The following is a 26,968-nucleotide window of genomic DNA, read 5'->3' as shown; positions in this document are numbered from 1 at the left end:
AACCGCTTACCCAATATCCATTTCCCCCTCTTCCTGGGCAGTGTGCCCAATGGGGAAAAACAACATTTCCTCACATTGACCAATGAAATATAAGCTGCAAAATGTCTTTAAAGGTTCATGCCCTTTTGCTCTTACCCGTTTTCTTTCTCTCAGTTGCCTGGCATGTAGTCCTGGTAGCTGGAGTTTCAGCAGTTATCTTGAAACATGAGGAAACCTTTAGGATAGACACCAGTGCCAAGGAGGGTACAGCAGAAAGAGAAACAGAACTTGGATCCCTGATGATAGCCCCTGGAGTACCTACTTTCAGATTTCTTTTATATGAGAGAAAAGTAAATCCATATGTTTCTAAGCCATCATTACCACACACTTTCTGTTCTACACAATGAAATGTAATCCTTTCTGATTTGCTAACCTCAAGTTCACCAGTTTTTTTTCAGCTTAAAAAGTCTTATGGCTACCTATCGCTTACTGTAAAAATATAACCCGTTCTGCTTAATCCAGAGTATCCTACAGAAAATAAGTAATTCCAAAGAGCACAATTTTCTAGAATGCAATGGGAATAGAGTCATCTGATGGAATATAATATACTGTCTCAGTATGGGCCTCAAAAATTGTAGCCGTCAGTGTCACAGTTTAAATTCACAAGAGCACACCCAGAGTGGTATAATATTGGTTTCTGTATGGTAAAATTAAATATAAAAACATCTATTGTGTAATTACATGCAAAGTAAGGTGTACTTTTTTAAAAAGGATAAAAGAAAATGAGGAAACAAATGGTTAGATAAACATTCAGTAACAAAGGAAAAACTCAAATGTTCAAGAGAATATGGAAACCTAAAAGAAGACCTATAGTTCAGCCACTTTGGGCTGAATCAAGAAATAGGTTCTACAAACTTAGCCAATCTACCTATATTCTGGGAATAAGGAAGTTGAAAACTGAGGGGAGGTAGTAGGGCAGAACTGAAAGTGATCACAAGCTTGTGAGAAATGGTACAGAAATATCTAGGCAAGTGTAGGCCCAGCTCAGGTCAAGGAAGATAAATTTCTAGAAATCAGAATTTTAAAAAATTTTAATTGCAGTAAAAAACACATGACAACATGACATAAAATGTACCATCTTAACCATTTTTAAGTGTTCAGTAAGGTTAACTGTATGTACATTGTTGTACAACAGACCTGTAAAATTATTTCATCGTGTCAAACTGAAAGGTCTATACCCAATGAAATTCCACCTTTCCCTAGGCCCTGGCCATCACCATTTTATTTTCTGGTTCTGTGGGTTTGACTACTTAATATAAATGGAATCACACAATATTTGCCTTTTTGTGACTCTTTTATGTTAGCATAATGTTCTCAAGGTTCATCCTGTTTTAGTATGTGACAAGATAGCCTTCTTTTTAAAGGCTGAATGCTATTCCATTGTATGTTCAGACCACAATTTATTTATTCATTTATCCCTCAAAAAACATTTGGGTTGCTTTAACCTCTTGGCTAATGTGAATAGTGCTGCTATGAACATGCGTGTGCAAATATCTGTTTCAGATCCTGCTTTCAATTCTTTTGGATGTATCGCCAGAAGTTGGATTGCCATATCTTATGGTTAATTCTGCCATTCTACTCCGAGTTTTCTGAGGAACCTCCACACTGTTAACATAGCAGCTCAGCTGCACTATTTTGCATTCACCCACAAAGTACAAGAATTTCCTTTTCTCCACATCCTTGCCAACAGTTATCTTTTGTCTTTTTGATAATTACCATTCTAACAAGTATGAGGTCGTATCTTTGTTGTTTTGACATACATTTCTCTGGTGATGAGTGATGTCGAATATCTTTTCGTATATTTTTTGGCTGTTTATATATCTTATTTGGAGAACTGTCCATTCGAGTTTCTTGCCCATTTTCAAATCAGATTTTTTGTTGTTGTTTTTGAGTTTCAAGATATATTCTGGATGTTAATCCCTTATCAGATATGTGATTTGCAAATATTTTCTCCCACTTAGTAAGTTGCCTTTGTACTTTGTTTCCTTTGATGGGCAGAAGTTTTTAAGTTTGATGCAATCTTGTTTGTCCATTTTGCTTTTGTTGCCCATACTGTGGTGTTATATCCAAGAAATCATTGTTAAATCCAATGTCATGAAGCTTTTCCTCTATGTTTTCCTCTATAAGTATTATAGTTTCAGGTCTTGTGTTTAGGTTCTTAATTCATTTTGAGTCAATTTTTGTATATACAAAATTGTATATAGTGCTGCTATGAACATGCGTGTGCAAATATCTGTTTCAGATCCTGCTTTCAATTTTTTTGGATGTATCGCTATATAGTGTAAGGTATGGGTCCAAAGTAGTCTTTTGCATGCAGAAATTCAATTTTCCCAGGTTATTTATTAAAGAGACAGTCCTTTCCACGTTGTGTCATCTTGGTACCCTTTTTAAAGATCGTCTGACCATATACCTGATGACTTGTTCCTGGGATCTCTAGTCTCTTTCTTGGTCTATATGTCTGTCTTTATGCTAGTAACATACTGTTTTGATCACAGCAGCTTTGTAACAGGTTTTAAAATTAGGAAGTGCGAGGGCTTCAACTTTGTTCTTCTCTTTCAAAGATTATTTTGTCTACTAAGGCTCCCATGAGTTTTTAGGATTTTTTTTTCTATTTCTGCAAAAAGTATCATGGAAATTTTAATAGAGATTGTATTAAATCTGTAGTTCATTTTGAGTAATATGGTCATCTTAACAATGCTAGTCTTCTAATCCATGAACATGGGATGTTTTTCCATTTATTTGTATCTTCTTTAATGTTTTTAACCTCCTTGGTTAAGTTTGCTACTAAATATTTTATTATTTTTAATTCTATTATATATGGGATTGTTTTCTCAATTTCTTTTTCAGATTGTTCATTGTTAGTATACAGAAATGCAACAAATTTTTTATGCTGCTTTTGTATCTGGCAACTGTGTTGAATCCATGTATTTGTTTGAATAGTGTGTGTGTGATCTTGAGAATGAAAAACACAGAATACTTTTAGTAAGTCATAATCCTACAAAGGACATTAGTAGATCATTGCTTTACTTGAGATTATTCATTCAATTCCATGTTCTTTCAGCATCTATTAACTGAATGCTTACAATTCTAAATACTGGGAATACAATGGTAACCATAAACCTGAGATTCCTACTCATGTAGCTGACATTCTAGTGAATGAGGGAAAGAAAATAAATTAACAAGTAAACAAATACATAATTTTAGATAGTAATGAGTTTTGAAGTAAACACAACTAGGAGTATTAGAAAGAGCTCGACTAAATGAGGATCTACTTTATATGGTGTGTTCGAAGAAAATCTCTCTGTGTTGTGATATTCAAAATAGGCACTAAGTGATGAGTATGAGACAGCCATTCGAAGCAGAGTAGCATTCTAGCTGGGAGGAGCAGCTAGTGCAGAGGCCCTGGGTCAGAACAAGCTGGGCGTGCTTGAAGAAATGACAGTATGACTAGATAATCATGAGGGAGGGATGGGTTTTTAGGAGAAGAAATTGGGGAGGCATGCAGAGACCAGGGTTTCTAGGTCTTCAAAGGAATATCATAAGTTTGGATTTTATTTGCATAAGAAGCCACTAATGGGTTTTATGGAAAAACATGATTTATATTTCAAAACAATTACCCTTGCTACCAAATGGGGCATGGACTATAGATGGGGAAGCATGGAAATGAGATCAGTTTGGAGGTTGTTATATTAGACCAAGTGCAAGAAGATGGTGGTTGGGAGTAGTTCTGTATCAGTGGAGATGTAGATCCTACCTGAATGTATCAGTCTGAATAAATAAAGCTGTACAAAATTTAACCATGCTTTGTGTGGTTCTTAGGTGATGTTTACTGACACAGTGTATGCAAAATAAGAATATTGAAATAGAATTTCAGGGCTATATCTTTCAAGGAGACGTAAAACCTAGGAACAGTGGCCATGGATGTGGCAAGGAAGACTGAGAGCCTGGCATTTAATGTTTATGGGTAAAAAAGTTTTTGTGTTTTCTCAATCATGAGTTTAATCGTTGTCATGCCTTGCTTAGGGTTAAGAAGGATTCTCATTAATTTGTACAGGAACAACAACAACAACAACAAAAAAAACCAGCACAAAATTAAGTTGATTTGCACTTAAGGATGTTCTGGAAGAATAATTTGGTGTGGAGGGATTATTAGACTCACACATCTAGAATATATGATCCATATCAACCCAGTTGGTAAACCTTTGTCTCAGCTGAGTTCTTTCTCTGGTTGATTTTGCATCGCAAATCCTGTTCCACTTGTCAACTGGAAGTAGATTTGTTTTATCTTCTGAGGTCAAATAAACTAGTGTACTTAAAGGGAATAATATTGTAAAACTCCCCCAGATTTCAGCAGGGAAAGGAAGGTTCTCTAATCCATTTAGCCATAGCCTCTTCTTGGTATTTCATAGCCTGTAAAAGGAAGCTGAGTACTAAGGTAGATTGAGTATTCTTTTGGATTAATGTCATAGGTTCTTCTAAAACAACGTTTAGTTCCACCAACCCATCAATCTATGCATTTTTTAAGTAATCCATTTATTCAGTTAATTTATTTAAGAAACCACAGGCTTCCTTGTTATATCTCCTTCCAAAGATTTTGAAGCTGGTAGCTACCAAGTAAAAGAAGCCAATGTAAGCACAGTTTATGCACCAAATCCTCAATTATTTATATTCCTTTCTTTGGGGAGAAACTGGGAAATCAAGTGTTCATTCTCCTTACCCTCTGAATGTAGAGAATTTTGGCAGTTTTCTTTTCCCTCGAATACAGTCATGTTTTACAATGATTTTCAATTAATCAAATTAGACAGGAAACAAAAAATGAACATTTGTTGAATTCCTACTTTGTGCTATGTATGTTCATATACACATTTTTAAAAAATATTATTTACCTTTCCACTTTAAAATAAAGTTATTTCAAACCTAAAGAAAGGTTACAAGAATAGTACAGAGAACTCCCTAAGTCCCTTTACCCAGATTCACCTAATATGCCATATTCGCTTTATAATTGTTTCTCTCTGTCACACACTCTCATATCATTTTTTCTTCTGTATCATTGGAAAGTGGGGCACATGCCTAATAATCATTTAACCTCCAAGATTTCTTCAGTATGTTTTTCTTAAAAACAAGGATATTCTCTTATGTCCCCATAGTGTAGTTATATTCAAGAAATTTGACATTGGTACAATATTTTTACCTAATTTACAGTCCAGATTCCCATTTTCATAAGTTGTCCCAATAATGTCTTTTGTAGTACCTTTATTCTTTCAGCCCAGGATCTACCACTATACTCAATGGCTAAGTCTCTTTCATCTTCTTTATCAGGAACAATTCTTTAGCCTTTGTTTTGTTTTAGCTTTTGTGACTTTGATATATTTTAAGAATATAGGCTACTTGTTTTGATTGGGTAGAAATAATATTTTGTATAATTTTTTTCCATTGGGTTTTTCTATTTGTTTGCTGGTTGGTTGGTATTTCCTCATGCTTAGATTTCAAGTCTGTGTCCCTAATTAGAATACTACAATAGTTTATGTGTCCTTAACAGGGCACCATGTCTGGATGTACATCATATCCATCTGTCCCTCATCATAGATGTTAATTTTGATCACCAAGCTTAAGATATTTCTTGTTTTCCCATTGTGAAATTAACATTTTTTTTTCCATTCTTAAATATAACAAGAAATCTTGAGGGAGACACTTAAGGCAATGAAAATCATCAGACTCCAACTCCGGCAGATTTGGCACCCACTGATGATTCTTGTGTAAACCAGTTCTAACACTAATGGTTAGAAATAGTGATTTTTCCAACTCATGCTCCATACATACTTATCAGTTGGAATTCTGCTGGAAGGAACGGCCCCTCCTTTGCCACTAAGAATATTTATTTATTATCAGTATGAACTCATGAATTCATACCTTAATTTATTGCATCATAACCCATTACTACTTAATTGTTCTAGATTTGTCCAGTGGGAGCATCTTCAAGCTAGCTCTGTTTTTTTCCTTTTTTTTTCTTTTGGAAGTACATTTAAAAACATTTTTAACGTTAGAATAATTTTACAGAGAAGTTGTAAAGATGACGCGGAGAATTCCTGCATACCCTGCACACATTTCTCCCTATTATTGACATCTAACTATGGCCCATTTGTAATAACTAAGGAAACAACATGGGCATATAACTATTATTAACTAAACTCCACACTTTATCCAGATTTCACTGGTTTTTTCCTAATGTCCTTTTTCTGTTCCAACATCCCATTCAGAATACCACGTTATGTTTAGCTGTCATGACTCCTAGCCTCTTTTGGTCTGTGACAGTTTCTCAGACTTTCTTTCTTTTTGATAATGATAGTTTTGAAGAGTACTCACCTGTGTCTTTTTGACATGCTTAATTACTTATTTATTTATTTATTTTTTTAACTACTTCCTTACTTTCTGGTACAAGAAGTTGTTTCAAACTCGTTTTATTACTTCTCTACTTTAGTTCTGGAATTTGCCTTTTCTTCAAAAAGCCTTTGGTCCCTTTAATGGAAAGTAGCATTTAGAAACTAATATGTGGGGCACCAAATAGGCTTATTGATACCGAGGTGCCAAGTGTCATTGATTCTAGGCCTTTCAGCAAAGAGAATTAGGAGATATAGATATAGATTTCTACGGATACCTACAGCATTAGCCCAACTCTGCCAGGCTCTTTTTTTGCCTCACTCCCTTTCACCTTGTTGTCTCCTCTTTCTGCAGTGACCCAGCACTTTCAACAGCACCAATACTTAACCATTTGTTCATTTACTTAATTCCACAATACACATAAATTGGTTTCAAAATGTTTACACCAACATCATTACAAAAAAACAAACCTACACAAGAGTCCAGGATTTGTTTGCAATGTTCTTTTCTTCCTAGACCGAAGGTGTACAGTCATATTCTTTATTTCAATGGGTACTTTAATGAATTCTTCTGTGGCCCTTTCAGTGAAATTACGTTATTCATTTGAATTGCAGATAGGTTCATTTGATACTATTTGTATTCTGTTTTAGGTTTTTTCCTCCCTAACTCTGAGGATTTAATTAATTAATTAATTTTTACTTTCTAGAACAGGAACCAACAAATTTTTTTTTCTGTAGATTTCCAGATGGTAAATGTTTTAGACTTTGTGGACCATGCAGTCTCTATTCTACTACTCAACTCTGCAGGTTTACCAATAAACCAGTAAAACCTTATTTATACAAACAGGCAGCAGGCTGCATTTTGTCTGCAGGCCATTGTATGCTGACACCTGTTCTAGAACACTAAAATGCCTCTCAAAATCAAAACTGTGTATAAAAGGTATATTCACAGAAATGTAACTTCTTCTACTGTCTCCTCTACATTACGGCTTATTGTGTTTTCCAAAGATGATCACAACATCTTCCCTCCGCATGGTCTTCTGCAATGCAACTTTGCTATTGTCTCATCAAGAGGCAGGGTCTATGTCTCTACCCTCTGGAATCTGGGTTGGCCCTATGACTGCTTTGACCAATAAATGTGGTGGAAATGCTGTTGTGTCAGTTTTGGTATTCTGTTTCCTGCCCATTAGGATGTATATTTGGGGAGCAGCCCTCACTATGTAGTAAGCCCTCAGCCTTATTATCTGAGCCACATGTAATAACCTTAACTTCCTTGAGACCTTCATATTGTGAGGGAGACCAAACTAATAATGTAAGCAGAAAACAATGCTGCCAGCTGTTCCTGCTATCCACTTCCAGGGGCCAGACATGTGAGTGAAGAAGCCATCTTGGACACACCCACTCCAGGAGATGTCACTTGACCCAGGCACAGTGCCCAGTTGTCCCAGCCCTCTAGCCATTCAAGCCACCCCAGCTGAGGCTTCAGTTACTGTGGAGCAGTGAAGAGCTGTTGCCCACTATGCCCTGCCAGAATTCATGACTCATCAAATCACAGAGCTGTTGAATTATTGTACCAGTTTTGGGATGATTTGTTAAACACTAATAGATAACCCAGAACATATCCTTTCCTCCCTACCATCACCACCACCATTGTATTAGTTTTCTGGGGCTGCTATAACAAAGTGCCAAAAATTAAGTGGCTTCAACAACAGAAATTTATTGTTTCACAGTTTTAGGGGCTAGATGTCCAAACTAAAGGTGTCTGTGGGGTTGGTTTTTTCTTAGGGCTGTGAGCAAAGGATCTGTTTTAGGCCTTTCTCCTTGGCTAGTAGATGGCCATCGTCTCCCTGTCTTTTCCAGTCACCTTCCTTCTTCATATGTCTCTGTGTTCAAGTTTCCCCTTTTCATGAGGACACAAGTCATAATGAATTTGATCCCTTTCTAATGACCTCATTTTAAAACTGATTACATCTTTAATAACCCTATCTCCATACAAGGTCACATTTCAAGGTAGTAAGTGTTAGGACTTTAATATATGAATGTTGAAGGAACACAATTTACCTCATAACAATAATTCCTGTAAGTAGTCAATTTCATTTATTTTTTTGTTTAATCTCCCTATGTTGCCATCTTGCAAAAACTAAGTAGATTTATAAATTTTTTCTATTTCCCTTCCCTAATTTTTTCCCACTTTACTTTTTTTTTTTAAATTTAACGATACAGCCAAGAAAACACTCCATGTCAATTTGTAGAGATTTTTCTCATTCTTTTTTTTATAGCTACATAGTATATCAATGTGTATAGAAACCATGGTTTATTCAACCCATCTTTAGGTATTTAGATATGTTCCAGTATTTTGCAATTACAAATAATGCTGTGATGAACAGCCACGTACATATGTATTTTCATATTGTTTGAAGTGTTTCTTCAGAGCAAATTCCAAAAAGTAGAATTGCTGAGTCAAAAGATAAATGTGTATGTAGTTTTGCAGATATTGTCAAATTCTCTCCGTAGAAATTGCGCAATTTTTTATTTCTATCAACAATTAATGTATGAAAGTTCATGTTTATCTATAGCTTGTCCAATAGAATACATTGCCAATATGTTTAATTTTTGCCAGTCTCTTAGGTGAGAAATGGTATCTGAATATAGTTTGAATTTGAATTTATCTACTATGAGTGAAATTGAATATCTTTTCATGTGTTTAGAAGTCATTTTATATGTATATGTCTGTTGTCTATGTTTACATAATTTAAAAATGTATTTCCTCTTAATTTTTATATATTAGGGGTATTATTTGTTTATATGTTTCAATTATTTCCTCTAAATTTGTTATTGTATTTTTGATTTTGCTTGTAATGAGTTTTTTTTTGCCATAAGCGAAAAAATTATGTAGTTAAATTTGTCATCTTTCATTGCATCTGCACTTAGAATCATAGAAAGTCTTTTCCTATACCAAACCCATGGAGGAATCCATTTATGTTTTCTTCTTTTACTTATATAGTTGTTTTGTTTTTTAAACATTCAGGTCTTTGAACTATTTGGATTCTAATCTTGCATATGATGTGAGGAATGGATTTAATTGTGTCTTTTTCAAATAGTTATCCAATTGTCCCAACCCTGTATTTTTGTTTTCTTAGAGATAGGATCTCGCTCTATTGTCCAGGATTGAGTGCAGGGGTATGATCATAGCTGCCTGCATCCTTGAACTCCTGGGCTCAAGAAATGCTCCTGCCTCAGCCTTCCAGGTGGCTGTGACTACAGGTGCATCCCACCACATCTGGCTAATTAATTTTCTTCTTTTTAATTTTTATAGACACTGGGGTCTCATTTTGTTACCCAGGCTGGTCTCAAACTCCTGGCTTCAAGCAATCCTCCTCTTTGGTCTTCCAAAGTGCTGGGATTACAGGTATAAGCCACTGTACCTAGCCCCAACATTCTTTTTAAAAAGCCCCGGTGTTATGAAATCTCACTTTCATCATACACTAGATTTCCATAAAATGCTGATGATACTTTTAAACTTTCTTTTTGATTCCATTGGTCTAGTTATCTCTCCGTGTATCATTACACTGTTTTAATTACTGTGGCTTTGTGATATTTTAATATCTGGTAGGGCTAGTTCCCTTTCATAGCTCTTTTTCTTCCCAGCATTTTCCCAATTGTATTCTTGCATATTTGTTATTCGATATGGACTCATTTATAAAGTTGTTCAGCACTAGAAAAAAGTTCTTTGATATTTTAACTCAGGGAGAACTTATATCTTGAAGATGTTGAACTGTCCAAAATAAAACAACGTGAGGAGGAAGCATTTCATAGTTTATATAGATTTTGAACATGATTTGTTAAGTTTATTTCTAAGGTTTTTTGTGGTTTATTTTTTAAGTTCATTTTGTTGCTATTAGTAAATTGAGCTTCCACTAGCTTGATTTAGATATTATTTGTGTATGTGTATACTATTGGTTTCTTATATTAATTTAATATTTTGCTTTTATTGTTTGAATTAGTTTTACATCAGTTATCTAGGATTTTCCAGGTGTATTATGTCACCTGCAAATATAGATAATATATTTCCTTTCATGGCTCAAATTATTTTTTCTCTACTTGCATTGATTAATAACTCTAATATGATGTTAAATAACCATGGAGTTAGCATGGATCCTTCCCTTGTCCCTGACTTTTGTGGGAATGCTTCTAGTGTTTCTCTATTAAGTAATATTCTTGCTTCATGGTATGTATGCATGTATGTATGTAAATGGGTAGATAGACATACGTATGTGTATGTAGATATTTTTTGTAGATACATATACACACATATGTGTGTGTATATATACACATATATATACTATATATATATATTTGTAATTATTTTGAGCTTGATTTTAGTACTTTATCTATAGGACCTGAGTTTTCCTTCAGTTGCTTCTTAAAGCGCAGCTCCCTCTCTGGCTTCCCTATCCATGTTTATTGCTGTAGGTTGTTGCTACAAATGACTGCTGCTCAATGTTTAATATAAACTATCAAAGGTATTAAGGAGAAAAATGACTTAGTCTTGTGAGTGTACATCTCCAACTATTTACCCTAATGACTGCCTTAGAACTTTCTCTACTTTCTTGTCTCTGTTTATTTTGGGTTAAGATTGCCCTCAAGCCTCTCCTACCTTCATGGTTTTTGTTTTTTTTTGTTTTTTTTTCCCTCTAAGCTGATTTAAAACACTCTACGTTGTTTTTGTTTCTTTTTATACCTGCCTTGGCTATCTTTCAGGAATTCCTTCCCCTTTTTCTTGTTTTCCTGAATAGTCACAAATTTATTTTATCATTTTTCAATACCCTTTTCGCCGTTTCGTGGGATTTAGGTAAGAGGATGTGTTTACCTGCCACTTTGATTTAATGTCCTGTTTAAACTTTTCATGTAAATGAACTAGTTCAGTCCTATTTGCCCTGGACTTTTCTGGGTATAGCACTGAAAGTCTTATGTTCCAGAAAACCTTTCAGTCCCTGTCAAATAGAGGAGTTGGTCACCTTATTTCTCTGAGACAATGGGAAATTTAGTTTAACTTTCTACATGTAGGTGGTTGGTCCAACAGTATCTTCTCCTACATACTCATGAATGCACAACTCAAATAACTAATGTGATAAGAATGGCAAAAATGTTTTGAGTTTTGCTAGGAGAGGAGGAATAAAAATATCTAAGAAGAGTATAGATATTCAAGAAAGATAATATTGGTATGAGGTTCAAAGAAGCTATAATAAAACTATTGCCATTAGGCCATTCAGGCAGAAGGGGAGCTTCAGTGTCACTTCTCATACAAATACTGAGAAAAAAAATAAGGTTCATTACTGTCCCCCCATCTCCTCCCTGCCACCACACCTATCATATCCTCCATTTCAGTAATTGATTGGTTGAGTCTAGGTCCACAATTTTACCATGTTCTGTATCAGGGCATATATTTTTTCTACCTGTGTCAAAGCAAGGGTCTTAAAACATATTTGCATGCATGAAACCTATGGCACTTGGAAGAATCTCATATGTGCACATACTCATATGTGCATCGTCAGCCTATTAATGTTATGGAAAAGTTTTACTTGCTCTAGGCAATAACAGTAACTCAAATAATTGTGAATCAAGACAGACAAAAGCAAGAAGGTTGCCATCAATATGCAAATTAGGAATTAACTCTTTTCTATCCAGTGTTCATTTTGTCCTACAGAATTAAGTTAGTTATATGGTCTCAATGTATGGCCTGCAGATTTTCTAGACCAATCATGATTCAAATATTTTATTTTACTCTCTGCATGATGGACATTGATCTCCATATTTTGGGTTTGAAAATATGGAGACCGTGACTAACTTAAATGTTAAACTACCACTGATCAGCGGTAAAATTTTGAACCACACAAAATGTGTTCGTGGCTATTCCCTGCTGTCTTAGGAACATGTTCTCCTTCTGAACTCCAATGTCTTCCTTCTCATTTTCTTAACCCATGTCACAGTCATCCCTGTCTCCCTTCACCCTGAGGTCTTGTTTATGAAGCACCGTCTTCCTCGCTTACGTCAATGTCAGATGATAAGACTTAAAAAAAACCACCTAGGAGTTCTCGCAGGTAATAATGACTTTGAAAAGTAAAAGAAACCAACCAACAACAAAGAACCAACCCAAACAAACTTCAGGATTTCTGGATTTCACCCGGAAGGATGGGAGTTGTACGGCTGTAGCCACAGTAGACGCTGCACCAAAGCCCGCCGTGGTGGTTGTACAGCTTATGGACTGCGACGTAAATTTTGCTCATACAGGGATTTCTAGTGGTTAGACTTTTATCATCAGCTGGATCAATTTGGAAAATAAACCAAGAAGGTGTTTCAGGGAAGTATTTTCAGGCAGGGGAACCCAAAATGTGCTCAAGATGAATGAGTAAATCAAATCAGAGGGTAATACTAGGAGAATTAAGAATTGGCTCAGGTAAGGTGCAAACACAGATTGGAGGGTAGTTCCAAGTTTAGTTTATGAAGAATGTATATGAAGATGAGGTGTGCCCTGAGCCACAACGCAGTATAATGTTAAAAAAAGTGTGCCTACAGCATAATTCTGTGCAGTGATGGAAATCACTCCTGCAATTAGTGTGAGAAATACTTCTAGATTAGGGTCACAGCAAAAGTTACAATTTGTTAGCTCTTATAACATTGGTACTGAAATTAAAGTGTTCTAATTTTCTTACCAAATGTAAAAGTGATCATTGAAATGATCAATGAAATGAAAAGTTTTGCAGTGGCTATTGTAATAATAAGTGACAATGATAACTGTTAAGTGCTTAGAGTAACAGCAAGTTAACAATTAAATTTATGCTTATAGCTCAAAATCTCTAAAGATATGAAAAAGTTGATTGGAAGTTAGAATATATCCAAAACGACATGTAAGATGAAAGTTTATATACAGGTGAAAAGATATTAATAGAAACATAACTTTCCCTGTGCCAGCGCTGTTTCAAGCACTGTATAGTAAGTCCTCACTTAATGTCGTCAATAGGTTCTCAGAAACTGACTTTGAGGGAAATTATGTATAGGGAAATCAATTTTACCATAGGCTAATTGATATAAACAAGAGTTAAGCTCATATAGTGTATTTCTCGTCACACATGCATCATCGAATTTGTAAATGAAGACCCAAAACACTTCTAATCTTAAACATTGAAATAAATGTGAGTATATACATATTTCAGAAAGATTAATGAAAACAAGTAAGATAATTATTTACTCAGTTATTTTAGTTCAGGGTCTCAGGTAGCCAGAACCTATCCCTGCAGCTCAGGACCACAGACAGGAGCGACTCTGGACAGGACATGCTCACACACAAAATCACACTCACGCAGGGACTTTATAGCCAATGGATCTAATTTGCATATCTTTTGGGATGTGGGAGGAAACCAGAGTACGTGGAAAGCACCCATGTGGACATGGGAAGGACACACAGACTCCATGCGAACGTGGGAAGGACACACAGACTCCATGCAGACAGTGGCCCTGACTGTGTGAAATTTTTTTTCTGAATTCCAAGGGAATCCATTTTTTTTCCCCTCATCAATGTTATAACAAAATGAAGCTTAAAAAAATGACATTATTTGAAGACTTTCTGTGCATACATTGACAGATTTTATCCCTCTTATTCAGGGATAGCATAAAGATTCAATTCAAAGAATGACAGATAATATAATGAAATTACTTGACAAAGTCAAGTTTTATAACTAAGAAAGGAGAATCTCAGAGCACAAGTACACTATGGCACCAGACGTGTCCAGGAATGTTTATGAGGTGTCTTATAAGTAGAGAGTGAGACAGAAAAGCTAATAATTCAATACTGCATGATGAATGCTGTGTCAGACTGAGTAAGAGGACAGAGCCTGGAGAGTGACTAACTCCACATGGGCAGGAAGGGGAAAGCCTTAAAGAGAAAATGACACCTGAAAAGACAGTGATTAAAAATGGAGGCTTTTTTATTTCTTTTGAGCTTTGTATAAAGAAACTTCTTAAGAAAATGGAATCCCTTGAGGGTAGCCCTTTGAAATAGGACTACCTATTTGAAACCAATTTTTCCTGAGCCACATGTCCAAATCAAATGATGACTTTCATTGTCTAAGACATGATGTCCACTTGATACTTACTGGTCATTGCTATTCAGCTAATCTCTCGTTTTTGTTTCTTTGAGATAGGGTCTTGCTCTACCACTGGGGCTAGAGTTCAGTGACCCAATCATGGCTCACTGCAGCCTCCACCTCCAGGGCTCAAGTGATTCTCCTGCCTCAGCCTCCTAAGTAGCTGGGACTACGGGCAAACACCACCACCCCGGCTCTTTTTAAAATATTTTGTAGACACAGGGTTTTGTCATGCTGCCCAGGCTGGTCTCAAACTTCTGGGCTCAAGCGATTCGCCTGCCTCAGCCTCCCAAAGTCCTGGGATTACAGGCATGAGCCACCATGCCCAGCCCTATTCAGCTGATCTCTACGAGCCTGCCAAAATCTATTCCTGACACTGAAGTCACATTCTTACCAAAGTCACTTCTCTTGGTTCTTAAACTTTATTTGGCAACTGTACTTAGCAAATTATGTAATTTGATTAAATATTTATATTTATGCCAATTGTACTTATGTAATTAGGAACTTAATTAAATGTTAAATAAGTCAATGAAATGTGAATTTAAAAACGTTATTATTCCTTTGAAAATATAATTGAATGCTTTGGAAGACTATAAAGGCTAGTCACAATAATAAAAGTATTCTGTTGAATTATGTGTGGACAACTATAAAAGTTTGGGAAGGGGATTATAAAACTAGAAGGATTTGAACTTTGACTGCACTAATATTATATATATTCTCTAGTGTCTTGCATCACTTTAAAGAAACCTGAGCTGGAAATCATAGATTATGCATCATAGATATGATTTATGCAAGACAGATCTGGAACTCTAATCAGAGTTGCGATGCACAAAGAAAAAGAATGTAGCTGTATATCTAATGATTGCCAATGAATGTAGACTTACATACACTAAGTTCAAAATAAAAAAGTATATAGTATTTATGTATTTTAATAATACAATACATGTTGTGGCTTGCTCCTGTAGCCACAGGTACTCAGGAGGCTCAGGTGTGAAGATCACTTGAGCCTAGGAGTTGGAGGCTGCAATGAGCTATGATTATGCCACTGCACTTCAGCCTGGGCAACACAGCAAGACCCTATCTCTAAAAATAAAACAATATAATTAAATAAAAATTTCTGGTTTAAAACACTTTTTTCTTAAGCAACTAACAAATGGATCTAATTACATTTGAAAAAATACCATGTACAGTACCACAAAAACCACTTATTTGCCCTCTTTAATCACGGGTGGCACACTTGAGTGGATCATAGTAAATACGAACAACTAGTATGAAAGGGTATGGGCATGTTTTTGCTGTGAATGAAAACTGATGATTAAGGAATCTGTGGAAAATCAAACTCCTGTTTCTGTCAAGACGTACTCTTTTCAAACATCAACTTCTTGAAAGTTGCCAGTAATGCACGAGAGTTTATGAAGGCAGGGCTGGCTTCACTGATATCTGACCTGACCGGTTGCACAGGGCTTTGTACTCAGAAGGGCCCTCAAGTTGGCTTAAAGCTTTCCTATCACTATCTTGTACTTCTTATTAACTTTATCTTTGTGTTTTGTGCGTGAAGTCTGGTGGGACAATGGAACATGCACTTGATTAGAGAAGATGTCTGCGATACGTAGTTTGATAATTCCTAGCTACCTTATTTTAACATAGTATATCTGCAGTGCCTCAGGAGTGTGGAATTTGGGTGGATCCACAGTGCATGGAAGTCCATTGAGCCCAAAAGTGAGTACCAGCTGAATGCATTAAACATTGTTTTTGTCTCCTTCTCAGGCACAGCCCCCAGACCCCTCATTCTGTAACATTTGGAGCCCTTGTTGTGGTATGTTTTGGGCCCTTCCCTAGGCTGTGCCTGAGACCCTTCCCATGTCTTTCCTCAGCTGAGATTTTGCTGGGCTCCTCACATGGAAACTTCCTGGTGACTCCACTCAATCTCTCCCAGGTCCTCACCGTGCTGGCCCCTAAACTAAGAGGGCTTGACAGTGCATGCCTGTCTTGGGCTGAGACATCCCTGGCAATTTGCCCTGATGCTATGCCACAGCCAGAGACTCTTGGATCCTGCAGGCCAGGCCCCCACAGTGTTGGATGTGTGTCTTTTGAAGATGGTGCTTGGGTTGCAACCTGAGCTCACTGCTGGGAGTAAAATTTCCGGGAAGAAGGAGCCTGGCAAGTGGCCTAGGAGGCGGGGCTGTACTGGGGAGGGTTGGGAGCAGGAGGACTCGAGGAATCCTGAGATTTTTGGACCACAGGGAGGAAACTCCACAAACTTTGCAGCTTCTTTTGTAACAAGAATCATTTAAGGAGCTGAATTTCAGTCAGAGTGATAGACTGCACTTCACCCACTGCCCTGGAGGAAGGGTATTCCAAGGCCCTAATCTATGACGGAGAAAGGAGGATGCGTGTTGAAGCGGGGCACGGGTCTGTAGTACCAGGGCCGGATATGGGCGTGGTAACTGGCAGGGCTCCAGCCCAGAGCTGTGGCATGGCTGTGGGGTGGGAAAGCCTTTGTGAAGGAGAGTGAGTGAGCGGGGACTACTTACCTTCTTTAGGACAGAAGAGGCATGAGCTATCCCCACCTGGTTAAGCCAGAGAGGACCCTAGGGGAGAAGAGCTTCCAGAGATGGGGACAATCACCCTTGAGTCTCACTGCGCAGGCGGAGGACACCCAGAAGAACTGGCTCCACACCCGCAGCGCAGGGCGTTCCGTGGTTGTGGGATGCGGAGGCAGCCAAAGCCTGTGCTGCTGCTGTCGTTGCCTTTGCTGCTCCTGCAGGTTTGGATACCTGTGGTGTCCTGCTTGTCAACAAGTGACTCTCAAGCATTCCCAGTCTTCATTTGGTAGCCTGGCCTCAGGATTTTGGAAATGAGCCCCACTGTATGCATTTTCCTCCAAAATCCAGACGTCCCCTCTCTGGATAACTTCTCTCCAGGTGCTCCTGGACGTCACAGAGGGGGAGTCTAGCAGCTTCCAGATACCTGCTTGCAGGGCCTCCCAGAGAGAGGCCTCTGGTGAGTGTCTAGAAATGAACTATTGCAGGAGAATGGAGGGGAAAAGGGGATGGAATGTGTCTGTGCCAGACACTGACCCCAGGGGAGCATGCAAGGGGCGGGCTCATGGTCCATACCTGAGACTGTAGGGAGGAAGGGACCACCCAGCTGGGCTCTCTGGAGAGGGAGCATTCAGGACAGGGCACAGTAGGATTGCAATTGAGTCCCAGGAGTCAGAGTTAAAGTGGAATCTGCCCAAGAAGGAGCAGAGAGGGTGGTAGGTGTAGATCACAGTCCAATGTATCAGTGAGATTCATGGGGTGAGTCAAAATAGGTGGGAGATTGATATCCTAACAGAGAAAGCATCAGGTGGGGAGCTTGGGTCAGGGACCAAGACAGGTTTGGTTAGGGAATAGAATCCAGTGTCTGAGTGTGCTGTGAAGCTTGAAAGGGAAGGTTAGTTATTTCCTGGTTTATATCATGCACCAATCACAGTGCATGACATACAACAGACACTTAATAAGGACTTGCTGAAAAGACAGGGAATGAATGAATCCTTAAACTCATAAAAATGAGCCAGGAATAGTGGCATAGATAATTTTTCTTTTCTTTTTCTCTTTTCTTTTCTTTTTTTTTTTTTTTGACAGAGTCTCACTTTGTTGCCCAGGCTGAAGTACAGTGGTGCAATCTCAGCTGACTGCAACTTTCACCTCACAAGAGCAAGAAATTGTCATGCCTCGTCATCCCAAGTAGCTGGGACTACAGGCACCCGCTACCACACCCAACTAAGTTTTGTATTTTAGTAGAGATGGGATTCCGCCATGTTGGCCAGGCTGGTCTTGAACTCCTGGCCCCAAGTGATCCTCCCACCTTGGCCTCCCAAAGTGATGGGATTACAGGCATGAGCCACTGTGCCCAGCCTTTTCTTTTCCTTTTTTGAGACAGGATCTCACTCTGTTTCCCAGGCTGGAGTATAGTAGCATGATCACAGCTTACTTCAGTCTCAACCTCCCGGCCTCAAGCAATCCTCCCACCTCCCTCCTGAGAAGTTAGGACCACAGGCATGCACCACCATGCCTGGCACTTTTTAAAACTTTTTGTGGAGACAGGGTCTCACCATGTTACTCGGGCTGTTAAGATACTTTTCCTCGGACCATTACATCACTTGGAAATAAATTCTAGTTCCACACATATAGTTTGTTTTCTGAATAGTGTCATTAAAAATTCTTATAAACACTAATTGACTCATCTTATTCTTTTTCCCACCCCATCCTTCCTCCATTTAGTTCTGCCCCAGCCTCTGCCACCCCAAGTAATAAATTTTTTATTAGGTTCTTACATATTTTCCAGAGTTTTTAATGTAAAAGTAAGCAAACTCAAATACTTAATTCTTTGCTCCTTTTGTACAAAGGATATCACATTATCAGTATTGTTTTACCTGCCTTTCTGACTTGATAATAGATATTAGAAATATTTCTTTATTACTTAATAGAGAGTACCCTCATTCTTTTTGACCAAACTGCATAGTGTTGATGGACATTTGTTTGTTTTTCCCCATCTTTTGGACTGTAAGTGATGTCACAATGAATAACTTCATGTACACATTATTTTGCAAGTTTCCTTGTAGAATAAATCTCCATCATGACACTGCTGACTGAAAGGGCATATGCATTTGTAATTTTTATGGTTATTGCCAAAATGCCCTCCATATACCTTGTATCAATTTATATTCACACCAGAAATACATAAGTACCTACTTCCTCACAGCTTTGCCAACACAGTGTGTCACTGAACTTTTTAGATGTTGGCCATTCTGAGAGGGAAAAAATGGTATACAGACATACATAATTGGTCGTACACTCACACCTTGTTCACTGAGATTTCTGTTAAGTGAAATAAGTGAAATAGCCCAAGATAAGGTAGTGTCTTGCTCCAGCAAAAGAAATGAGAAGCCTAATTGAGGCCTACTCTTTGGAGACAGGGGGATAAATGACACGATGTATCCAAATCATCTACAGACCTAAGCATTGCATCCTACAAATCCAGAAAAAAACTACCTATTTGGTGGTAGGAAATCCTGGAAAGCACCAGGTTGTAAATTGCTACAAAAGAACAATTTCCGGTACTCAATTCTGCAACACTGTCCATTGCTTTCACCATAAATGTCTAATGTGAATCTGCATCTATCAATGCAGCCCTACATTTTCAGATGAGGTTAATCAATGTCATCACAAATGGCCACACATAATGGTGATTTGAGGAAGAAGAGGCAGTGTAAAAAGTCAGACCAGAGTGGATTGGTGCACAATCCTGTGAGCATAATTTGCATCTGTAATTTTATTCAGCAACTCCCAGATGGAGTATAGAGAGATTTCCGTTTTTGTTTATCTTGTCATAGATCGTGCTTTTGGTTAAATTAACCCTGATAAAACTTTTCTTAACTATTTTGGCCCATCAGCACTATTTTGGGTTTACAAATGTTTAGGAAACTGCTGACATTTTATAAATAACTCCATTTAATTACCCTCCACTTCCAACTGTGTCCCATCACTCTAAATAAGGGAGCTTTTGTAATTTGAAATTAAACAGCTTTCTACAGTAACCCTAGTCCCAAGTTTCCCCCAAATTCAAGTTCTATTGAAATTATAATAATAATTAACCTAATATTGAGCAGTTACTAAGTATCATGCTCTTAACTTGTATAAAATTATTAATTCTCACAGCATTTTATGAGATAGTCATTGCTATCTTCATTTTAAGATGAGAAACTGAGGTTAAATTACTATGCCAATATTTCTTACCTAGACATATAGAGCCTGGTTTTGAGTGCAGGTAAGTCTTGTTCCAAAAACTGGAACATTAAAAAGTAAAAGAGATAGTATATTTCTTCAGGTCAAGTAACTGCTTGATTGCATTTAAGTTTCATTTAGCTGACTCAGATCTCTTCCCCTCACCCAAAACATTTTGATAATTTTAAAGGCACTAATTTAATCCTACTACCATAAAACATTTTTTATGACTTTTCCATGTCCTCTTTCAGCCTTTGAACACACAAATATTTTATGTTGCTGTAATTATAGCACCATAGTAACATTTTATATGCTACTTTTTCAATTAATAGTATATCATAAATGTTTTCCATGCTGTTACGTAGTATTCATAATTATTTTTAATGACTTTATAATATTCTATGCAGTTAACCTACCACATTGATTTAAGTATTCCCTTATCATTGACTTCACAACTTCATTTAAATTCTGCAGTCATAAGTAATACAGCAATAAATATTTTAATGCTTATAGCTTTATGCCTCAATTTGAGTTACTTCCTTAGGATAAATTTCTAGAAGTGGGTATAAGAGCGTCATATATGTCTGTCCCAATTTCGGCTACAATGGCAGTGAATGAGCATGTCATTTTCCCCACAACCTCGCTAGCAATAACAATGAACTACTTTGAAATGATCGGGTTAATTTAGCAGAACATAATGCTATGTGGGTGTGAATTTATTTATTTGTATTTTGTTACTAAGCTGAAGGATAATTCATTTTAGAAATAAGACATGCCTAAAACAATAAACAAATGCATCTTCTAGCTTATATCACCCAGACTATTTCTCCCCCCAACCTAAACATTTAAGCTAGGGTCCTGAAAGGACTCAGTTTGATCTGGGAGAAATGTGTAGCCATTACATTTAGTGAGCTCTGCCTCAGGTTTCTGATTAGGCTCCAAATAAAAAACAGTTTCTCTTGCCATTAGAAAGTGATGCATTATGCTCTGACCTGGGTAACCTTGGCCCAGTGCCCCCTAAAGACTTGGACTATGTTTTCATTGCCAAGGAGATCTCAATGTCCATTGAGTAACACCCTCTATTAAAAGGAACTGAGGAGGTAGGAAAGAATGTGGCAAAAGGTAAAACTAGAACTCATTATCTTCAACTCAATCTAATAAGAAAAGATGCAAACAACTCCAAATTGGCACCAAAGTGAAAATCTACACTTTTCTCCATGGAAAAGTACCTACATTGATTTTTTTTCTTGTACCGTTAAAGGTCAGAATGAAAAAATTCCTTGCCCTTTATGATTGTCCCATAAATAGGCTATTTTTTTGCTTAGAGTGAGGATTTTTCCATATAGCTTTAATAACTTATTCATGTCCTCACCTCAGCAAACACAAACAGCTTAGGCTTTATAAACAAGCCCACTACAAAGGGAATGCCACATGGGGAGACCTTGGTGCTATAATTCACAAAGACAAAATGCCTTGATACCTACTCCTAGACTATGGAAATTATTGTACAAATCTGATAGTTTTGTCATTTTGCTCAACACATGTATCACATTATCCAAATTACTTTCTTTATAGGGCATAAATAAACTGCAAAAGGACACCTCTGGCCATTGCAATACCCATTCAGGGACTGCATTACATGAAAGGAAATGGACAGATGAAACTTGTGTCAATGATCATTTTTCTTCTTCACACATCAAATAAAGACATCTCCAGAGCGGTTACTATGGTGTGAAATGTCATTTTCTTGGTAATTAATGAGTAACGTCTAAGATCTAGAGAGACAGAGTTCTTGGAAATCCGAACACTTTGAAAACCCTTGTGTGCCATAAATCACTCCTCGAATTTTCACAGGCCTTTCACATTTCAAAAGTAGTATGTATGCTAGGGTCCAGAGTTGATTGTTTCCTCCCTATGTGAATTCTTGTGTTTGTAGGTTGTAGTTTTTTAGAATAGAGTTAGCCCAGAATAGCTTTTACAGCAATAAAGGCAATTTTATTGAAGGCCTGCTTTATTGCTACTGAATACAACGCATTTATTATCTACTTTTATTTCTCTGAGCAAAGTCTCTGAGCAATAAGGAAATCTTTGCAAATCTGTGCATTTCAAAAGTTCAGTTCAGTGCACTGAGAGTACCATGGACAGCATATTCACATCCATAAAAAATTTTGAACCCTACAACTGCCTAGTTAGTGTAGATAATATTAATTTCTTTTGTAGATGAAGAGGATATCCCTCAGCAATGCAACAGGGTCAGCCAGAGAGTGAATAGTGGAAAGATTTAAGATTCATAGTTCCTTGCCCTTCTTGCTATAGCACTATGGCTTCACTGGGAATAATGAGCCCTCTGAAATTACAGATCAAGTTTAGGATAGAGGGTTGGGGCTGGGCCCTCTCCACGTTCCACCTCACTCTGCTTTGAAGCAGATGTGGATCCAGAGTCAATTCTTGCAAACTTCAATCTATTCCTTTGCAGACAATCCTCAGTCCTTCTAAACCGTTCTAGTATGCCTTTCCACTTACATTTGGGTAGCAGGGCACAGGTATAAGGCTACAAACTAAGTTCGTGGGCAAGTTTTAAAGACTGTTTTTGCATAGCTGAAGGCAGATGGCCAAATAGCAAACACTATATAGTCAGTGAAAACATGTCATTTCTAGGAAAAGTTCTGAAGACAAAAGGGCCAAGAAAGATTTGAATTTGCTCAGGTCTCTGCTGGCTTACATTCATAGATATGTACAAGAAAAGCACACTGTGACAGTTCATTCTGATATTCTACCCGTAGAACAGAACTTGCCAGAATTCAGATTCCTTTTAAATTTGAGTAAAGAGATTTATTTGCTGAGTTGCCAGATTGACTTATTATAAAAAGATTTTCTGGAAGTTAGTTTTCTTTTGCCCTTCCCCACCCTCTCCAATCCTTTAATAGTATCATAAAATTTCTACGTATTGGGGACGAGACATTCAGGAAGTTTATCGAAGATGTTTTTGTTCGTTATTCTTTGCATAAAATAGACCACAAAGGTCATGGGAGAATTGAAATGACCGTAATTTATGATACAGTATCAACGTTCAGTGTACAATTTCTCAGCTATTTTCAATGGGTTTCCTTATTTCCTACACACTGTTGAGTAAGGGGAAGGACAAAGATGTGTCATTAGAGAAAACTTATCACAGCAATTAACAGTGGTAGAAAAGAAAATGTCCACGGAGAAAGAAAGTGTGTAACATTTAACAACTAGGAGCAACTTCTGGCAATATGATACTAATTAAATCTTGAAGGGCCTGTTTCATCCTTTAGTCTTACACGGATTGTTCTGCCCAGGCAAAATGATAACTCAGGTAGTTATATGGATGATATAAAAACTTTCTCTTCTGCCCCTGCTTTCTTCCTTTAGGGGAAAAAAAAAGGAGAAAAGGGTTGATTCTGAACTTTTGCTTTGCACAAAGATCCATATTGCTTGAGCAACACATACATGAATATGTGTGTGTATAAATTCTCATATAGACGGAACACACCTATTATTGTCATTGTATTGGTTGTAGAATTGATATTCTGTACTTTTATAACAGCTAAGCTGAGCGTATCATATGCAACCTCCCTCACTTATTGCACGTATTTTCTTGCTAATATCAGAAGAAGGGGTCAGTTGTCATGTTCACTGTCAGAGGTGCATCTTAGGGTTGTAGCTGAAACAGTTTTAGATTTTCTTTTCTTTCTTTCTTTTTTTTTTTTTTTTGAGACAGAGTTACTCTCTGTTGCCCAGGCTGGAATGCAATGGCACCATCTCTGCTCATTGCAACCTCCGCCTCCCGGGTTCAAGCGTTTCTCCCAACTCAGCCTCCAGAATAGCTGAAATTACAGGCATGCGCCACCACACCTGGGTAATTTTTGTATTTTTTATAGAGACAAGATTTTGTCATGTTGGCCAGGCTTGTCTCGAACTCCTGACCTCAAGTGATCTGCCCTCCTCAGCTTTTGAAAGTGCTGGAATTACAGGCCTGAGCCACCACACCCAGTCAGTTTTTCTTTTTTTCCCTAGAATGTTGTCCAAAACAACAGCACTACCTTCAAAGATGGTGATTCTCCTGCAGTGAGATGTGATTGTGTCACTGTACTCCAGCCTGGGTGACAGGAATGAGACCCTGTCTCAAAAAAAAAAAAAAAACAGTGATTATGAGGGTTTGATAAGATACATGAATTTTTCAATGTGTGTTGCTTTTTAAAATATTATTTTGACTAAATATGTATTAATGGAGTTCACAATTACCTCAGTACCTAAGTTTTTAGAGGCTCAACACAGTAACTGGCAGTTCTAGAATATTTTGAAAAAAACACCTTTTCTTTAACAAAATAAGAGGGACCCTATCTTCACAGCATGTGAAGATATATATTATGTAAATAAAATATCTATTATAATAGTAATATATAATATAATGTTTAAGGAAATGGATTTCTTCATGTGAGTGAGAAGGTTTTCATTTTCACTGAGTTTTAAACTGCTGAAAAAATGCATATTTAAGAACTATCACTTAATATGCCATAAATTACATTATAGATGACTGGTTGTAATTGTTGAATAATAATCAAAGCTGACATGTTCAGAATGCCAGACAGGAGCCTTCTGTCCTAGCCTTCTACTTCCTGGAGCTTGTGTGGGCTGCAACAGGCAGCTTAAATGGAGAAAAAACACCAGTAGTAGGATCAGTGAAGAGGTATCAATGGGATAATGATATATTTAGGGTTTTATAATTTGTATCCTTCATGAAAATTTCAGCATCGCAGAAGTTAACACAGGGTGCTTTGCCCCCTGAAAAGGCAAGACCTTAATCTATGGAAGATGTGGGAAAAGCCCCTTTAGCATCTCTCCATGAGCACAGACCATAGGTATCTGCCATCCAACAATGTGGTTGACTTGAAACTCTAAGTTAAAGTAAATATCCATGTGATATTTCCAGTTACTTGAATTTTTAGAGGTAACTCTAAATAATAGGTTCTAATCTTCAGCAACTTGGTTTTACTCTTAATAACTCTATGAGCATAGGTTAATCTGGTTTGACTTGGCTGTTGTCCCTGCTATTAAGTATTTGAGATGGCATTTCATGATTAACTCCTAGCATATCCCCTCTGGTGTGTGTTAGACTATATGTATGAAACACAAGCCATGCTCAAATGGGAAGCATGGGATTGGTTTAATAACTATGCAACTGTTCAATGTCCGCTGATTGCAAGGCACTTCTGGCAAGTTGTGCTGGAGCATGTGGCCGAATCCAGGAGACTCAGAGTCCACTCTGCCATCCAGAGACAAAGATGGACAGTCTTTTAAAGAACAAGATCTTCATGCTTACCTTACAGAGGAAGAGAGCATATCATCATGGAGCACCTTTCTTTTCTAGGAAGCAGGAATAAAGGGGAAAGCAAAAGAGATATTGTCCTTTCCCTTTACACATCTTATAATTTGAGCAAGACATACAGAATGAAAGCTTCATTCGCTAATGAGCAGGTCTACCCCCGACTGTGCGAGATATCAGGGTCATACGGTAGTGTTCCTAATTGCCTCAAGGAAACATTTCTGAGCCCAACTATGGGTCACTGTCACACTCTTTTTTTTCTCTGGACTCAGGCTCCTGAAAATGACCTACATCTGTGGTTCTCAGACGTGGTCTCCAGATCAGCAGCATCACCATCACCTGGGAACTGATTAGGCCTGCAAATTTTAGAGCCCAATCCACACTTACTGAATCAGAAACATTGGAGTTGCACTTAGCAAGCTGTGTTTGGTTTTCTTTTTCCTCTTTCCAACTTTTAGGCTTCAGGGGTACAGGTGCAGGTGTGTTACAGGTATGTTGTGGGGTTTTGGTGTACAGATAATTTTCAGTCAGGTAATCAGCGTAATTCCTGACAGGTAGTTTTTCAATCCTCATACTCCACCCTAAGTAGGCCCCAGTGCCTAGTGTTCCCTTCTTTGTGTCCATGTATACTCAGTGTTTAGCTCTCACTTATAAATGAGAACACACAATATTTGTTTTTTTGTTCCTGCTTTAATTTGCTTAGGATAGTGACCTCTAGCCCCATCTAGTTGCTGCAGAGGACATGATCTCATTCTTTTTATGGCTGTGTAGTATTCCATGGTATATATGTGCCACATTTGCTTTATCCAGCCCACCACTGATGGACCCCTAGGTAGATTCCATGTCTTGGCTATTACAAATATTCATTGCAATGAATATGCACATGCATGTGTCTTTATGGTAGAATGATTTATATTCCTTTGGATATATACCCAGTAATGAGATTACTGGGTTGAATGGTAGTTCTGTTTTAAGTTCTTTGAGAAATCCCCAGACTGCTTTCCACAGTTGCTGAACTGATTTACATTCCCACCAGCAGTGTATAAGTGTTCCCTTTTCTCCACAACTTCACCAGCATTTGTTATATTTTTAATTTTTAATAATAGCTATTCTGACTGGTGAGAGATGGTATCTCACTGTGGTTTTGATTTGCATTTCCCTAATGATTAGTGATACTGAAAATTTTTTCATATGCTTGTTGGCCATGTATGTGTTGTCTTTTGAGAAATATCTGTTCATGTCTGTTCATGTCCTTTGCCTATTTTTTTTTTTAATTGGGACTGTTTG

Source organism: Colobus angolensis, unplaced genomic scaffold, assembly GCF_000951035.1.
Source record: "Colobus angolensis palliatus isolate OR3802 unplaced genomic scaffold, Cang.pa_1.0 Scaffold257, whole genome shotgun sequence".
Classification (NCBI taxonomy): domain Eukaryota; kingdom Metazoa; phylum Chordata; class Mammalia; order Primates; family Cercopithecidae; genus Colobus; species Colobus angolensis.
This window is presented reverse-complemented; position numbering follows the sequence as displayed.